The 16,672-nt window shown below is 38.1% G+C and overlaps 1 long non-coding RNA gene across 1 annotated transcript in view; it reads right to left on the reverse strand.

Moving 5' to 3' along the window:
• The window catches only part of LOC139751557 (uncharacterized), a 29,404-nt gene extending 19,556 nt beyond the window's left edge, over nucleotides 1–9,848 (reverse strand). The window contains exon 1 of the long non-coding RNA XR_011713363.1: nucleotides 8,952–9,848. This is a non-coding gene — a long non-coding RNA (uncharacterized lncRNA). The remainder of the gene's footprint in view (nucleotides 1–8,951) is intronic.
• Nucleotides 9,849–16,672: the final 6,824 nt, after the last annotated feature.

The raw sequence follows: 16,672 nt of genomic DNA on the forward strand, positions 1-16,672 counted from the left end.
AAATCAACACAGGTACGAACCTGTGATGATTCAGACCATTCCAAAAGCTGAACAATGATTTTCAGATAAAATATCCAAGTCAGTCAGGGCACTTTTATGAACAAAAAATCAACACAGGTACAGACCTGTGGTACTTCTGACCACCCTGAGGGCCGAAAAAAGTTTTTCTGATAAGAAACTAAACTTGCTAAGACTACTTTTCTGACTCTAAAATTGCCACAGGTACGGACAGACCTTTGGTGCTTCAGACCATCCCAAGTTCCAAAAAAAGTCTGAGATAAAATACCAGAGTTCCTTGGACCACTTTTCTCGGCATAAAATCAACACAGGTACAGACCTGTGGTGATTCTGACTGTTTTGAATGCCAAACAAAGTTGATGAGGTAAAATACTTGAGTTCATTGGATCACTTTTCTGAGTCTAAAATCAACAAAGGTCCAGACCTGTGGTATGTAAAGCATTTTGAAAGCAATACAAAGTTGTTGAGATAATACACCTGAGTTCCTTGAACCACTTTTCCGACACAGATACAGACCTGTGGTAATTTAGACCATTCCAAAAGCCGAACAAAGATTTTCAGATAAAATATCCAAGTCAGCCAAGGCACTTTTTTCAACCAAAAATCAACACAGGTACAGACCTGTGGTACTTCAGACCATCCTGAGGGCTGAAAAACCTTTTTCTGATAAATTAAACTTGCTACTTTTCTGACTTTAAAATTGCCGCAGGTATGGACCTGTGGTGCTTGAGAGCACCCCAAGTGCCAAATACAATTCTGAAATAAAATACCAGAGTTGCTTGGACCACTTTTCTTGGCCAAAAGTCAACACAGATAAGGACCTGTGGTGATTCTGACTGTTATGAATGCCAAACAAAGTTGATGAGATAAAATATTTGAGTCCTCCGGATCACTTTTCTGAGCCTAAAATCAACACAGGTACGGACCTGTAGTATTCAAAGCATTTTGAAAGAAATCCAAAGTTGTTGAGATAATATACCTGAGTTCCTTGAACCACTTTTCTGAGCCTAAAATCGACACAGGTACGAACCTGTGGTAATTTAGACCATTCCAAAAACCGAACAAAGATTTTCAGATAAAATATCCAAGTCAGTCAGAGCAATTTTTTGAACCAAAAATCGACCGAAAAACGTTTTTCTTATAAGAAGCTAGACTTGCTAAGACTACTTTTCTGAATCTAAAATTGCCACAGGTATGGACCTATGGTGCTTCAGAGCATCCTAAGTGCCAAAAAAAGTCTAAGATTAAATACCAGAGCCACTTGGACAACTTTTCTAGGCATAAAATCGACAGGTATGGATCTGTGGTGATTTTGACTGTCATAAATACCAAACAAAGTTGATAAGATATTTGAGTTGATCGGATCACTTTTTTGAGCCTAAAATCAACACAGGTCCGGACCTCTGGTATTTAAAGCATTTGAAAGCAATACAAAGTTGTTGAGATAATATACCTGAGTTCCTTGAACCATTATTCTAAGCCTAAAATCAACACAGAACCTTTCAAGAGCTGAACAAAGATTTTCAGATAAAATATCCAAGTCAGTCAGGGACACTTTTTTGAACCAAAAATCAACACAGGTACAGACCTGTGGTACTTCTGACCATCCTGAGGGCCAAAAAAAGTTTTTCAGATAAGAAACTAAACTTGCTAAGACTACTTTTCTGACTAAAATTGCCACAGGTACGGACAGACCTGTGGTGCTTCAGAGCATCCCAAGTGCCAAAAAAGTCTGAGATAAAATACGAGACTTGCTTGGACCACTTTTATAGGCCTAAAATCAACATAGGTACAGACCTGTGGTGATTTTGACTGTTATGAATGCCAAAGAAAGTTGATAAGAAAAAATATTTGAGTTCTTTTGGATCACTTTTCTGAGCCTAAAATCAACACAGGTCCGGACCTGTGGTATTCAAAGCATTTTGAAAGAAATACAAAGTTGTTAAGATAATATACCTGAGTTCCTTGAACCACTTTTCTGAGCCTAAAATTGAGACAGGTATGGACCTGTGGTGATTTAGACCATCCCAAAAACAACTATTTTCAGATAAAATATCCAAGTCAGTCAGGGACACTTTTTTGAACCAAAAATCGACACAGGTCGGACCTGTGGTACTTCAGACCATCCTGAGGGCCAAGAAAAGTTTTTCAGATAAGAAACTAGACTTGCCAAGACTACTTTTTTGACTCTAAAATTGCCATAGGTATGGACAGACCTTTGGTGCTTCAGAGCATCCCAAGTGCCAAAAAAAGTCTTTGTGATAAAATGCCAGAGTTGCTTGGACCACTTTTCTGAGCCTAAGATCAACACAGGTACAGACCTGTGGTGATTTAGAACATTCCAAAAGCCAAACATGGATTTTCAGATAAAATATCCAAGTCAGTCAGGGCACTTTTTTTTAACCAAAAATCAACACAGGTACAGACAGACCTGTGGTACTTCAGACCATCCTAAGGGCCGAAAAAAGTTTTTCAGATGAGAAACTAGACTTGCTAAGACTACTTTTCTGACTCTAAAATTGCCATAGGTACAGATCTGTGGTGCTTCAGAGTATCCCAAGTGCCAAAAAAGTCTTTGAGACAAAATACCAGAGTTGCTTGGATCACTTTTCTGAGCCTATGATCAACATAGGTACAAACCTGTGGTGATTAAACCATTACAAAAGCCAAAAAAAGTTGATGAGATAAAATATTTGAGCTCTTCGTATCACTTTTATGAGTCTAAAATCAACACAGGTCCAGACCTGTGGTACTTAAAGCATTTTGAAAACAATGCAAAGTTGTTGACATAATATACCTGAGTTCCTTGAACCACTTTTCTGAGCCTAAAATCGACACAGGTAAGGACCTGTGGTGATTTACACCATTCCAAAAGCAGAACAAATATTTTCAGATAAAATATCAAAGTCAGTCAGAGCAATTTTTTGAACCAAAAATTGACACAGGTACGGACCTGTGGTACTTGAGACCATCCTCAGGACCGAAAAATGTTTTTCTGATAAGAAACTAGAGATGCTAAGACTAATGTTCTGAATCTAAAATTGCCATAGGTACCTGTGGTGCTTCAGAGCATCCTAAGTGCCAAAAAAGTCTGAGATTAAATACCAGAGTCGCTTGAACAACTTTTCTAGGTCTAAAATCGACACAGGTATGGATCTATGGTGATTTTGACTGTTATGAAAGCCAAACAAAGTTGATGAGATAAGATATTTGAGTTGCTCGGATCACTTTTCTGAGCCTAAAATAAACACTGTTGCAGACCTGTGGTATTCAAAGTATATTAAATCAATGCCAAGTTTTTGAGATAATATACCTGAGTTGCTTGAACCACTTTTCTGAGCCTAAAATCAACACAGGTACGGACCTGTGGTGATTTAGAAGCTTCCAAGAGCCAAACAAAGACTTTCAGATAAAATATCCAAGTCAGTCAGGGCACTTTTTTGAACCAAAAATCAACAGAGGTACAGACCTGTGGTACTTCTGACCATCCTGAGCCAAAAAAAGTTTTTCAGATAAGAAACTAAACTTGCTAAGATTACTTTTCTGACTGTAAAATTCCCACAGGTATGAACCTGTGGTGCTTCAGATCATCCCGAGTGCCAAAAAAAGTCTTTGAGATATAATACCAGAGTTGCTTGGACCACTTTTCTGAGCCCAAGATCAACACAGGTACGGACCTGTGGTGATTTAGAACATTCCAAAAGCCGAACAAAGATTTTCAGATAAAATATCCAAGTCAGTCAGGGCACTTTTTTTAACCAAAAATCGACACAGGTACCTGTGGTACTTCAAACCATCCTGAGGGCCGAAAAAAAATTTTCAGATGAGAAACTACATTAGATTCAGAGCATCCTAAGTGACAAAAAAGTCTTTGAGATAAAATATCAGAGTTGCTTGGACCACTTTTCCGAGCCTATGATGAACATAGGTACAAACCTGTGGTGATTTAAACCGTTATAATACCCAAAAAAAGTTGATGAGATAAAATATTTGAGTTGTACGGATCACTTTTCTGAGCCTAAAATCAACACAGGTCTGGACCTGTGGTATTCAAAGCATTTTGAAAGCAATACAAAGTTGTTGAGATAATATACCTGAGTTCCTTGAAGCACTTTTCTGAGCCTGAAATCGACACAGGTACGGACCTGTGGTGATTTACACCATTCCAAATGCCGAACAAAGATTTTCAGATAAAATATCCAAGTCAGTAAGAGTAATTTTTAAAACCAAAAATCGACCTGTGGTACTTCAGACTATCCTCAGTACCGAAAAAAGTTTTTCTGATAAGAAACCAGACTTGCTAAGACTACTTTTCTGAATCTAAAATTGCCATAGGTACCTGTGGTGCTTCAGACCATCCAAAGTGACAAAAAAGTCTGAGATAAAATACCAGAGTCGCTTGGACAACTTTTCTAGGCCTAAAAACATCACAGGTATGGACCTGTGGTGATTTTGACTGTTTTGACTGTTATGAATGCCAAACAAAGTTGATGAGATAAGATATTTGAGTTGTTTGGATCACTTTTCTGAGCCTAAAATCAACACAGGTCCAGACCTGTGGTATTTAAAGCATTTGAAAGCAATGCAAAGTTGTTGAGATAATATACCCGAGTTCCTTGAACCATTTTTCTGAGTGTAAAATCAACACAGGTACGGACCTGTGGTAATTTAGAACCTTCCAAGAGCCGAACAAAGACTTTCAGATAAAATATACAAGTCAGTCAGAGCACTTTTTTGAACCAAAAATCAACACAGGTACGAACCTGTGGTACTTCAGACCATCCTGAGGGCCAAAAAAAAGTTTTTCAGATAAGAAACTAAACTTGCTACGACTACTTTTCTGACTCTAAAATTACCACAGGTACGGACGGACCTGTGATGCTTCAGACCATCCCAAGTGCCAAAAAAAGTCTTCGAGATAAAATACCAGAGTTGCTTGGACCACTTTTCTGAGCCTATGATGAACATAGGTACAAACCTGTGGTGATTTAGACCGTTATAAAAGCCAAAAAAAGTTTATGAGATAAAATATTTGAGCTCTTCGGATTACTCTTCTGAGCCTAAAATCAACACAGCTCCGAACCTGTGGTATTTAAAGCATTTTCAAAACAATAGAAAGTTGTTGAGATAATATACTTAAGTTCCTTGAACCACTTTTCTGACTCTAAAATTGCCACAGGTACGGATGGACCTGTGGTGCTTCAGAGCATCCCAAGTGCCAAAAAAGTCTGAGATAAAATACCAGATTGCTTGGACCACTTTTCTAGGCCTAAAATCGACAAAGGTACGAACAGACCTTGGTGATTTTGACTGTTATGAATGCCAAACAAAGTTAATAAGATAAAATATTTGAGTTCTTTGGATCACTTTTCTGAGCCTAAAATCAACACAGGTCCAGGCCTGTGGTATTCAAAACATTATGAAAGAAATACAAAGTTGTTGAGATAATATACCTAAGTTCCTTGAACCACTTTTCTGAGCCTAAAATCAACACAGGTACGGACTTGATTTAGACCATTCCAAGAGCCGAACAAAGATTTTCAGATAAAATATCCCAGTCAGTCAGAGACACATTTTTGAAGCAAAAATCAACAAAGGTATGGACCTGTGGTACTTCTGACCATCCTGAGGGCTGAAAAAGTTTTTCAAATAAGAAACTAAACTTGGTAAGACTACTTTTCTCACTCTAAAATTGCCACAGCTACGGACGGACCTTTGGTGCTTCAAAGCTTCCCAAGTGGCAAAAAAAGTCTTTGAGATAAAATACCAGAGTACCTTGGACCACTTTTCTGAGCCTATGGTCAACATAGGTACAAACAAACCTGTGGTAATTTACATCATTATAAAAGCCAAAAAAAGTCGAGATAAAATATTCGAGCTCTTCGGATCACTTTTCCGAGTCTAAAATCAACACAGGTCTGGACCTGTGGTATTTAAAGCATTTTGAAAGCAATGCAAAGTTGTTGAGATAATATACCTGAGTTCCTTGAGCCACTCTTCTGAGCCTAAAATTGACACACAGACCTGTGATGATTTAGACCATTCCAAAAGCAGCTGAACAACGATTTTCAGATAAAATATCCAAGTCAGTCAGGGCACTTTTGTGAACCAAAAATCAACATAGGTATGGACCTGTGGTACTTCTGACCATCCTGAGGGCTGAAAAAAGTTTTTTCAGATAAGAAACTAAACTTGCTAAAACTACTTTTCTGACTCTAAAATTACCACAGGTACGGATCTGTGGTGCTTCAGAGCATCCCAAGTGCCAAAAAAAGTCTGAGATAAAATACCAGAGTTCCTTGGACCACTTTTCTAGGCCTAAAATCAACACAGGTAAAGACCTGTGGTGATTTAGACCATTCCAAAAGCCAAACAAAGATTTTCAGATAAAATATCCAAGTCAGTCAGGGAACTTTTTTGAACCAAAAATCAACACAGGCATGGACCTGTGGTACTTCTGACTATCCTGAGAGCTGAAAAAAGTTTTTCAGACAAGAAACTAAACTGGTTAAGATTACTTTTCTGACTCTAAAATTGCCACAAGTATGGACCTGTGGTGCTTCAGAGCATCCCAAGTGCAAAAAAAAGTCTTTGAGATAAAATATCAGAGTTGCCTGGACCACATTTATGAGCCTATGATCAACATAGATTCCGACCTGAGGTGATTTAGACCATTATAAAAGCAAAAAAAGTTGAGATAAAATATTTGAGTTGTTCGGATCACTTTTCTGAGCCTAAAATCAACACAGGTCTGGACCTGTGGTATCTAAAGCATTTTGAAAGCAATACAAAGTTGTTGAGATAATATACCTGAGTTCCTTGAAGCACTTTTCTGAGCCTAAAATCAACACAGGTACAGACCTGTGGTGATTTAGACCATTCCAAATGCCGAACAAAGATTTTCAGATAAAATATTCAAGTCAGTCAGAGTAATTTTTAAAACCAAAAATCGACACAGGTACGAACATGTGGTACTTCAGACCATCCTCAGTACCGAAAAAAGTTCTTCTGATAAGAAACCAGACTTGCTAAGACTACGTTTCTGAATCTAAAATTGCCATAGGTACCTGTGGTGCTTCAGACCATCCAAAGTGACAAAAAAGTCTGAGATAAAATACCAGAGTCGCTTCCACAACTTTTCTAGGCCTAAAATCAACACTGGTATGGACCTGTGGTGATTTTGACTTATGAATGCCAAACAAGGTTGGTGAGATAAGATATTTGAGTTGTTTGGATCATTTTTCTGAGCCTAAAATCAACACAGGTCCGGACCTGTGGTATTTAAAGCATTTGAAAGCAATGCAAAGTTGGTGAGATAATATACCTGAGTTGCTTGAACCGTTTTTCTGAGCATAAAATCAACACAGCTATGGACCTGAGGTGATTTAGAACCTTCCAAGAGCTGAACAAAGACTTTCAGATAAAATATACAAGTCAGTCAGAGCACTTTTTTGAACCAAAAATCAACACAGGTACGGACCTGTGGTACTTTGGCCATCCTGAGGGCAAAAAAAAGTTTTTCAGACAAGAAACTAAACTTGCTAAGACTACTTTTCTGACTCTAAAATTACTACAGGTGCGGACCTGTGGTGCTTCAGACCATCCCAAGTGCCAAAAAATGTCTTTGAGATAAAATACCAGAGTTGCTTGGACCACTTTTCTGAGCATGTGATCAACACAGGTATGAACCTGTGGTGATGTAGACCGTTATAAAAGCTAAAAAAAAGTTGAGATAAAATATTTGAGTTGTTCTGGTCACTTTTCTGAGTCTAAACTCAACACAGGTCCGGACCTGTGGTATTTAAAGCATTCTGAAAGCAATGCAACGTTGTTGAGATAATATATCTGAGTTCCTTGAACCACTTTTATGAGCCTAAAATTGACACAGGTACAGAACTGTGATGATTTAGACCATTCCAAAAGCCGAACAACGATTTTCAGATAAAATATCCAAGTCAGTCTGAGCACTCTCTTGAACCAAAAGTACCTGTGGTACTTCAGACCATCCTCAGGGCCAAAAAAGTTTTTCAGATACAAAACTAAACTTGCTAAATTAAAGACTACTTTTCTGAATCTAAAATTGCCACAGGTACAGACCTGTGCTGCTTCTGAGCATCCCAAGTGCCAAAAAAGTCTGAGATAAAATACAAGAGTCACTTGGAACACTTTTCTAGTCCTAAAATCAACACAGTCTTAATTTAAACGTCTAACTGTAACTTATTCCAGTGCTCAACACACCTATAGGAAAAGAAGCTTTGAGTTTTATTCCACTTGTCCAAGTGACCATATTTTCTAGTATTTCGAAAAGATGCTCGCGGTTTTCTTTATCGAACTTGTTCAGAATTTTGAACACTTGGATTAAGTCCCCGCAAAGTCTACATTTTTAGTGGAGAAGAAATCCGGTCATTATAGCCTCTATTCGTATGTCAGATTTCTAAAGGATCAGATCAATTTTGTTGGGCGTCTTTGTATTTGCTCTAATTTTCCCCCTTCTACTTACAGTTTGGGAACCCAAACTGGACTGACTATTCAAGGTGAGGTCTTACTAGAGAATTATAAAACATGAGAATTGTTTCTGATGTATTATAATCTTGCTTCTTGACACTGTTTGGTGTATTTCAAAATGTTGCTAATGACAACTCCAAGGTTCTTTTCCTCATTTACTTTAGTTATAGTGTTTCTGAGTAGTTTCTAGTCGTAACGAATATTCTTGTCTCCAAAGTACCTAACTTTCCATTTGTCTACATTAAACTTTATTTGCCATGTTTGACCACTCTGCTTGTAGTTCAAGATCTCTTTGAATCATCTCTCAGTCCCGCCTGTTTACAGCTCTACCTCCTAGTTCAGTGTTAACAAATTTGGAGATCTTGGATATGAGACCGAGTTCAAAGTCATTAATGTATATTATGAAAAGAAATGGGCCTTGGACTAACCTCTGTGGCACACCACTCATTATATCAAGCCAATCTCAGGCTTCGCCGTTTAATACTACACGTTGCTCTCTTCCAGTAAGCCAGTCTCTTGTCCATGTACAGAGTTCTTTACTGATTCCGCGAGCTTTATGTCAAAGTCTTGTGAGGTATTTCATCGAAAGCCTTTTGGACAGCTTTACATACTACATCAGGAAGAACGGTAATTTTTTTTTGTCTCAATTCTGATGAAAACATTTAAGAAACTCCAGCAAATTCATTAGGTAGGATCTTCTATGGTGGTATTCCAATATAATTTTGCGTTCTAGAAACGTGACAATTTTATCGTACTATTTTTTTTCCGTCATTTTTCACAACACTGACATAAGGCTAATTGGGTGGTAGTTCAATGCACACTTTTTGTTTCCTTTTCTATATATATATAGGAGTAACATTTGCTATTTTCCAGTCTTTTGGCATATGACCATCCAACAGAGATTTGTTGAATATTTTTGTTAAGGGGTGTATCAGCTAAGTTATCTGGGCTGTTGAATTTGCTAGGATTTAATTGGTCCAGGTATTTAAGTACTTCAGAGCTCTTTATTTCTCTAACCTTCAACTCTTCTATATCAGATCCATGATACATTTTCACTGGTGGTATTCTTCGAGATGTTTCTTCAATTGTAAACATGGGGTAAAAGAATAATTTGGTATGGTAGCCATTTTCACGTGGTCAGTAGCGTGTCATGTTCGTTTCGTAATGGTCCAATTCCTTCTTTTACTGTCTTCGTTTGTCTTGTATAACTGAAGAATTCCTCAGGACTATTCTTAACTTTGAAGGATATTCCCTTTTCTTCGTAATGTTCACTCTGTGGTATGGCCTTACACTCTTTTTTGGAGTTTGATTTATTCCTGGTGATTTTCATCAGTGCCCATAGATTCGAATTTCTGAAGTGTTTTCTTCCTTTGGTTAATTAGTCCTTCTAGTCATCCATGATGGTTTTTGAAATATTGCAGGTTCTCTTTGTAATTTTAATTCATGGAATATGTTTATTCTCGATCTCTGTTAATGTGTTTTCAGAATTATTCCACATTTCCTTTACTGTGTAAACGTCAAGAAGTTTAGTCCAATTGATACTGCAATTTTGTCCAACGTTTTCAAAATTTGTTTGTCTGTAATCTGAGATCAAGAGTTTGTTGTCATTTATATCATACTAAATTTATCTCTTGTCAAACTGTAATCCCTGTTTGACAAACTCTCGCCTATTTCGCAAGAGTTGATTATGTTTGTGTCACTGTGGAGAAGATTTAGAATGTTCTTAACCTCTAGTTGTTTTTTAATTAATTGTTTTAGAAGAGCGTCTTCATGTTCTTAACCTCTAGTTGGTTTTTAAATTAACTGTTCTAGAAGAGCGTCTTCAATCAGTTCCGTTGGTCACCTGTAACATATTCCAGTTTATGTTTGGACTGTTGAAGTCTCCTACTATTATAACCTCTTTACTGTTTATCAATAGTTTTGATTGCATTATATAATGTCTTATTGTCTTCAATAGTTTTGATTGCATTATATAATGTCTTAGTCTTCTTTTTTGTTTAGGAGATCTGTAAGTAACGCCGAGACGTAGGTTACTTTTGAACTTGTCAGTAATGTCAATATAGAGAGTGTATGTATCTTCTTATCTTAATAATACTTAGATTGTTATCATCGCAGATCAAAACTCCATCCTCTTACCCTGTACAAGTGATCTTTCGTAAATTGTATCCGGTTATTGCTAACTCGGCGATCAAGTGTTAACTATCAGTTAACCCACGTTTCTGAGATTGCAATAATGTTTCGGTTTTCAATAAGTACATGGGATATAAATTCATCTCATTTCGTAATGATGCGCCGGGCATTTGTGTATATTAAACTTATTTTCTTCTGAGTTGATTTCTGGACTGGATTTGGCAGGATAATAAATGATGGAAACTTTCGTAAATCACAAGGTGGAAGAGGGGGGCACAGGTCTATTCCATGTTATTGGTGTATATACGAGAATCACTTGTCAATCCCTCATGTCAGCATTGGCAATGAGCAACACGAGTCCTAAAAATATATTTCAAAATCTAGCATGCTGCTTATAGTCCTTTTACAAGGTGCTGCCTTTGGTTAATCTGCACTCCACCCAAGAGGGCTGTCATAAAACGTAGAAGGTTATCACAAATTACTGAGGGAGGGGTGTAACAGGAAGAACAGTGAAATAATGGAAATATTGAGAAAATATACTTCTAATGATAACACACCTATGATACCAAGATTCGATGATTCAGCTTCCTACCAGCTGTTTCCATCAAGATAGTGATTATTATGGAGTCCAATAATGAAGTAATCATCTATTTGTAATTACTTATTTGCACTGTACAGGAGGGAATGTTACACTCAAGGGCTCCCATCTCTTGAACATTCTCTTCTCTATCAAAGAAACCTCTTAACTTTATGTATGCTGTCTGCATTAACCAAATCTTCAGTCAGAGTTCCTTATACTATAAAAGCATTTCTTTTCATCCTTATCTATAAAATTTTTATTTAATATCATGTTGCCCTCTCATTGCTATACTCTTACATCTCTCAAAGAATTGTCCACTGTCTAACTCATCGATCTCTTCAAAAAATAAAGACTGCGATTAGGTCACTCCTTAGTCTTCTCTCTTTCAAGGTGGGTAAATCTAAAGCCTCCAGCCTTTCCTTGTAGCTTACCTCTCTTAATCCAGCACCATGTTATTTTTCCTTCTTTCGACCTTCTCTATTAACTGTTTTTTGTGCTTCTTTACATATGGCAACCAAACCTGAGAAGTATTCTAATTTTGGCCTTATGTAAGATATGAATAGCTCGTTAAATATTTCCTTACTTATATACTTGAAAGCTTTTCTGAAATTTGTCAACAGACATTTTGTCTCCTATTCTTCTAAATAAGGGACTATTGAAAGGCTAGGAACAATGTTGATTCCCAACTCTTTATCACACAAAGAATCCGAGCTTATTCTCTGCCACATAATAGTCATATTGGGGCTGTTTTCTATTTTGTCCCATCCTCATTACTTTACTTTTGCTTGGTCTGAATTTCATCAACCACATTTCACACCAATTTTGGAGTCTGTTTAGGTACCCTTGTAATCTAATACAGTTCTCCTTTCTTTTCACTTTTCTCATGACCTTTGCATCATTTGCAAGCAAATTTTTGTAAGATTCCATACATTCAGGCATGTCGTTGATACAGGTCAAGAAGAGTAATGGTCCCAGAACCAAACCTTGTGGCAACCTGCTGGTCACCTCAACCCATTTGGGAAAAGCTCCTCTAACATGCATCCTCTGCTACCCCCAAAGATAATGTATCAATCATAGGAGTTTCCTTCCTCTTATTCCTCTTTGGTAATCTAGCTTCTTAATAAGCATCCTATGTGGCACAGTGTCAAATGCATTCTGGCAGTCCAGATACTGAAAGTCCAGCCCTCCTATTTGTCTAGGACAGAGCACACTCTCACAAAACTCTAAGAGGTTAGTAACATATAACCTCTTTTCCCTAAAAACCATCCTGTCCCTCACTTAGAAAATTTCTCTGTTGAAAGTTATCCACTTGCTTTCTTATAATCTTTTCTAGAACCTACACACCACACTCAATAGTGGGACTGATCTTCAGTTCAACACCTGATCCTGGTCTCCTTATATATAAGTATGGTGTTTGCCCCTTTCCTTTCCTTTCGTACTATGCCTTTCTCCAACAACACCTTGAACCATAATTCAAGTGGTTTATCTATCAATGAATGACTTTAGCACATATTGTGAAATTTCATCAGGACCATGTACTGGTCATGTCCTTTTAGTAATCTCTTAACATCTTTTATAAATATCTCAATGAATTCCAAAACCTCCCCAGTCTTTCTCACTGAAGTTGGAGCTATAATGTCTTCCACTGTGAAAATGCTTTTGAATTTGTTATTCACTTCCTCAAATATCCTTACATCATCCTCTACAATTTTTCCTTTTGAATCTCTTAGTATGATTAGTTGTGACAACTGACCCCAGACAAATTTATGGAAAAGTTTTGGATTTTCACCTTCCTCATCCAGAGTATTCTTTTCAAAGTTTCTCTGTTCCTCCTTTCTTATCCTTCTGTGCTTATTCCATGCTTTCTTAACCTTGCAAATGCTGGATGTAGTGCTATTTATATCTGCCACTGGGCATCTCAAAGCTTCTCATGCTGGCTGCAACTTCATTTGCTATTTTGAACTCACAAGACCCAAAAATTGGTTTTACAGTAGATCTAAGAAAAAACATTTAGGATATAAGCACATGATAATAACATACTTCAGAAAATAAGAATATGGAAAACAGAACTCGTGACAGACATGCTGAGTATATTCATCAAAAGACATGGCCAACAGTAGTGGCCTGGCTTAGACCAGTCACTAAAATTCCACTCCATGCTAAGGTTATTCATTTGTTTCTATTATACTTGCAAGCTGTATACAGGTGTTACCTGACTCCTATTTGAGTTTAAGTCATGAGTGACAAGTCAGCTTTGATATGGCTGTATTATTGGGAATACAACCTCATCAAAGAACCTCTCACTCCAAATGAGTTTAAATTTCCTTGCTACTTAAAGTAGTGCAGCCTTGGGTTGCAGGAGCCTTCAGAAAGTCTAAGGTAATATCAGGACTCTCACAGGAATGGGTCCTAAATAAATAAAATCATTATACATGTCATACATAGCTTAATATATCGTATCATATATAATGATAATGCAAATGGCCAACCGGCTCGTCACCACCTCCGCCACTACGCCATGTCAACACCCTTCCCCTAGGGAAAGCCTGTCGTTTCGTCAGCCACACACAAGAGAACTTGGTCAACTGTATCGTACCTCATCAAGATCATCGTGTGTCAAGACATCATATAAAGCGCCTCCTCGCAAACTGAACTACCTTGGCCCACCAGTGATGCTACTACGTTTGTAAATCAAGAACCATTGCAACACAAACCTCGCCAGGTGGTAGAGTTTCCCGCAGTGTATTGAGACAGACTTCCCCAGAACTTTTTTAAAGGGGAAGTAAATGTTTATAGTTGTGTTACTGGAGTGATAGTTTTCATACATGGTGTTTTGACAAGAAAATAGTGAAATTGGAAAACAATGTAGCTTAGACATTGAAGCTTATTGATACAGTGGTTGAATTGATGAGAACTGCTGTTGACGTTTGTGTGAATGAATTGTGCATTTCCTTTTTCCATAGCCAGAGGATGAACTGTTGTGTGGCATTTATTTTTTCATTTCATTTCAAGCTAGAAGTTATGGTTTTCTAAATTGTTTCTTACATTTTTCATATGTATATATATGTATGTGTGTGTGTGTGTGTATGTGCGTATGTATGTGTATGTGTGTGTATGTGTATATGTATATATATATATATTATCCCTGGGGATAGGGGTGAAAGAATACTTCCCACATATTCCTCACGTGTCGTAGAAAGCGACTAGAGGGAACGGGAGCGGGGGGCCAGAAATCCTCCCCTCCTTGTATTTTTTAACTTTCTAAAATGGGAAACAGAAGAAGGAGTCACGCGGGGAGTGCTCATCCTCCTCGAAGGCTCAGATTGGGGTGCCTAAATGTGTGTGGATGTAACCAAGATGTGAAAAAAGGAGAGATAGGTAGTATGTTTGAGGAAAGGAACCTGGATGTTTTGGCTCTGAGTGAAACGAAGCTTAAGGGTAAAGGGGAAGAGTGGTTTGGGAATGTCTGGGGAGTAAAGTCAGGGGTTAGTGAGAGGACAAGAGCAAGGGAAGGAGTAGCAGTACTCCTGAAACAGGAGTTGTGGGAGTATGTGATAGAATGTAAGAAAGTAAATTCTTGATTAATATGGGTAAAACTGAAAGTTGATGGAGAGAGATGGGTGATTATTGGTGCATATGCACCTGGGCATGAGAAGAATGATCATGAGAGGCAAGTGTTTTGGGAGCAGCTGAATGAGTGTGTTAGTGGTTTTGATGCACGAGACCGGGTTATAGTGATGGGTGATTTGAATGCAAAGGTGAGTAATGTGGCAGTTGAGGGAATAATTGGTATACATGGGGTGTTCAATGTTGTAAATGGAAATGGTGAAGAGCTTGTAGATTTATGTGCTGAAAAAGGACTGATGATTGGGAACACCTGGTTTAAAAAGCGAGATATACATAAGTATACTTATGTAAGTAGGAGAGATGGCCAGAGAGCGTTATAGGATTACGTGTTAATTGACAGGCGTGCGAAAGAGAGACTTTTGGATGTTAATGTGCTGAGAGGTGCAACTGGAGGGATGTCTGATCATTATCTTGTGGAGGCTAAGGTGAAGATTTGTATGGGTTTTCAGAAAAGAAGAGTGAATGTTGGGGTGAAGAGGGTGGTGAGAGTAAGTGAGCTTGGGAAGGAGACTTGTGTGAGGAAGTACCAGGAGAGACTGAGTACAGAATGGAAAAAGGTGAGAACAATGGAAGTAAGGGGAGTGGGGGAAGAATGGGATGTATTTAGGGAATCAGTGATGGATTGCGCAAAAGATGCTTGTGGCATGAGAAGAGTGGGAGGTGGGTTGATTAGAAAGGGTAGTGAGTGGTGGGATGAAGAAGTAAGAGTATTAGTGAAAGAGAAGAGAGAGGCATTTGGACGATTTTTGCAGGGAAAAAATGCAATTGAGTGGGAGATGTATAAAAGAAAGAGACAGGAGGTCAAGAGAAAGGTGCAAGAGGTGAAAAAAAGGGCAAATGAGAGTTGGGGTGAGAGAGTATCATTAAATTTTAGGGAGAATAAAAAGATGTTCTGGAAGGAGGTAAATAAAGTGCATAAGACAAGGGAGCAAATGGGAACTTCAGTGAAGGGCGCAAATGGGGAGGTGATAACAAGTAGTGGTGATGTGAGAAGGAGATGGAGTGAGTATTTTGAAGGTTTGTTGAGTGTGTTTGATGATAGAGTGGCAGATATAGGGTGTTTTGGTCGAGGTGGTGTGCAAAGTGAGAGGGGTAGGGAAAATGATTTGGTAAACAGAGAAGAGGTAGTAAAAGCTTTGCGGAAGATGAAAGCCGGCAAGGCAGCAGGTTTGGATGGTATTACAGTGGAATTTATTAAAAAAGGGGGTGACTGTATTGTTGACTGGTTGGTAAGGTTATTTAATGTACGTATGACTCATGGTGAGGTGCCTGAGGATTGGCGGAATGCGTGCATAGTGCCATTGTACAAAGGCAAAGGGGATAAGAGTGAGTGCTCAAATTACAGAGGTATAAGTTTGTTGAGTATTCCTGGTAAATTATATGAGAGGGTATTGATTGAGAGGGTGAAGGCATGTACAGAGCATCAGATTGGGGAAGAGCAGTGTGGTTTCAGAAGTGGTAGAGGATGTGTGGATCAGGTGTTTGCTTTGAAGAATGTATGTGAGAAATACTTAGAAAAGCAAATGGATTTGTATGTAGCATTTATGGATCTGGAGAAGGCATATGATAGAGTTGATAGAGATGCTCTGTGGAAGGTATTAAGAATATATGGTGTGGGAGGCAAGTTGTTAGAAGCAGTGAAAAGTTATTATCGAGGATGTAAGGCATGTGTACGTGTAGGAAGAGAGGAAAGTGATTGGTTCTCAGTGAATGTAGGTTTGCGGCAGGGGTGTGTGATGTCTCCATGGTTGTTTAATTTGTTTATGGATAGGGTTGTTAGGGAGGTGAATGCAAGAGTTTTGGAAAGAGGGG

This window comes from Panulirus ornatus, chromosome 11, assembly GCF_036320965.1.
Source record: "Panulirus ornatus isolate Po-2019 chromosome 11, ASM3632096v1, whole genome shotgun sequence".
In the NCBI taxonomy this organism is placed as follows: Eukaryota; Metazoa; Arthropoda; class Malacostraca; order Decapoda; family Palinuridae; genus Panulirus; species Panulirus ornatus.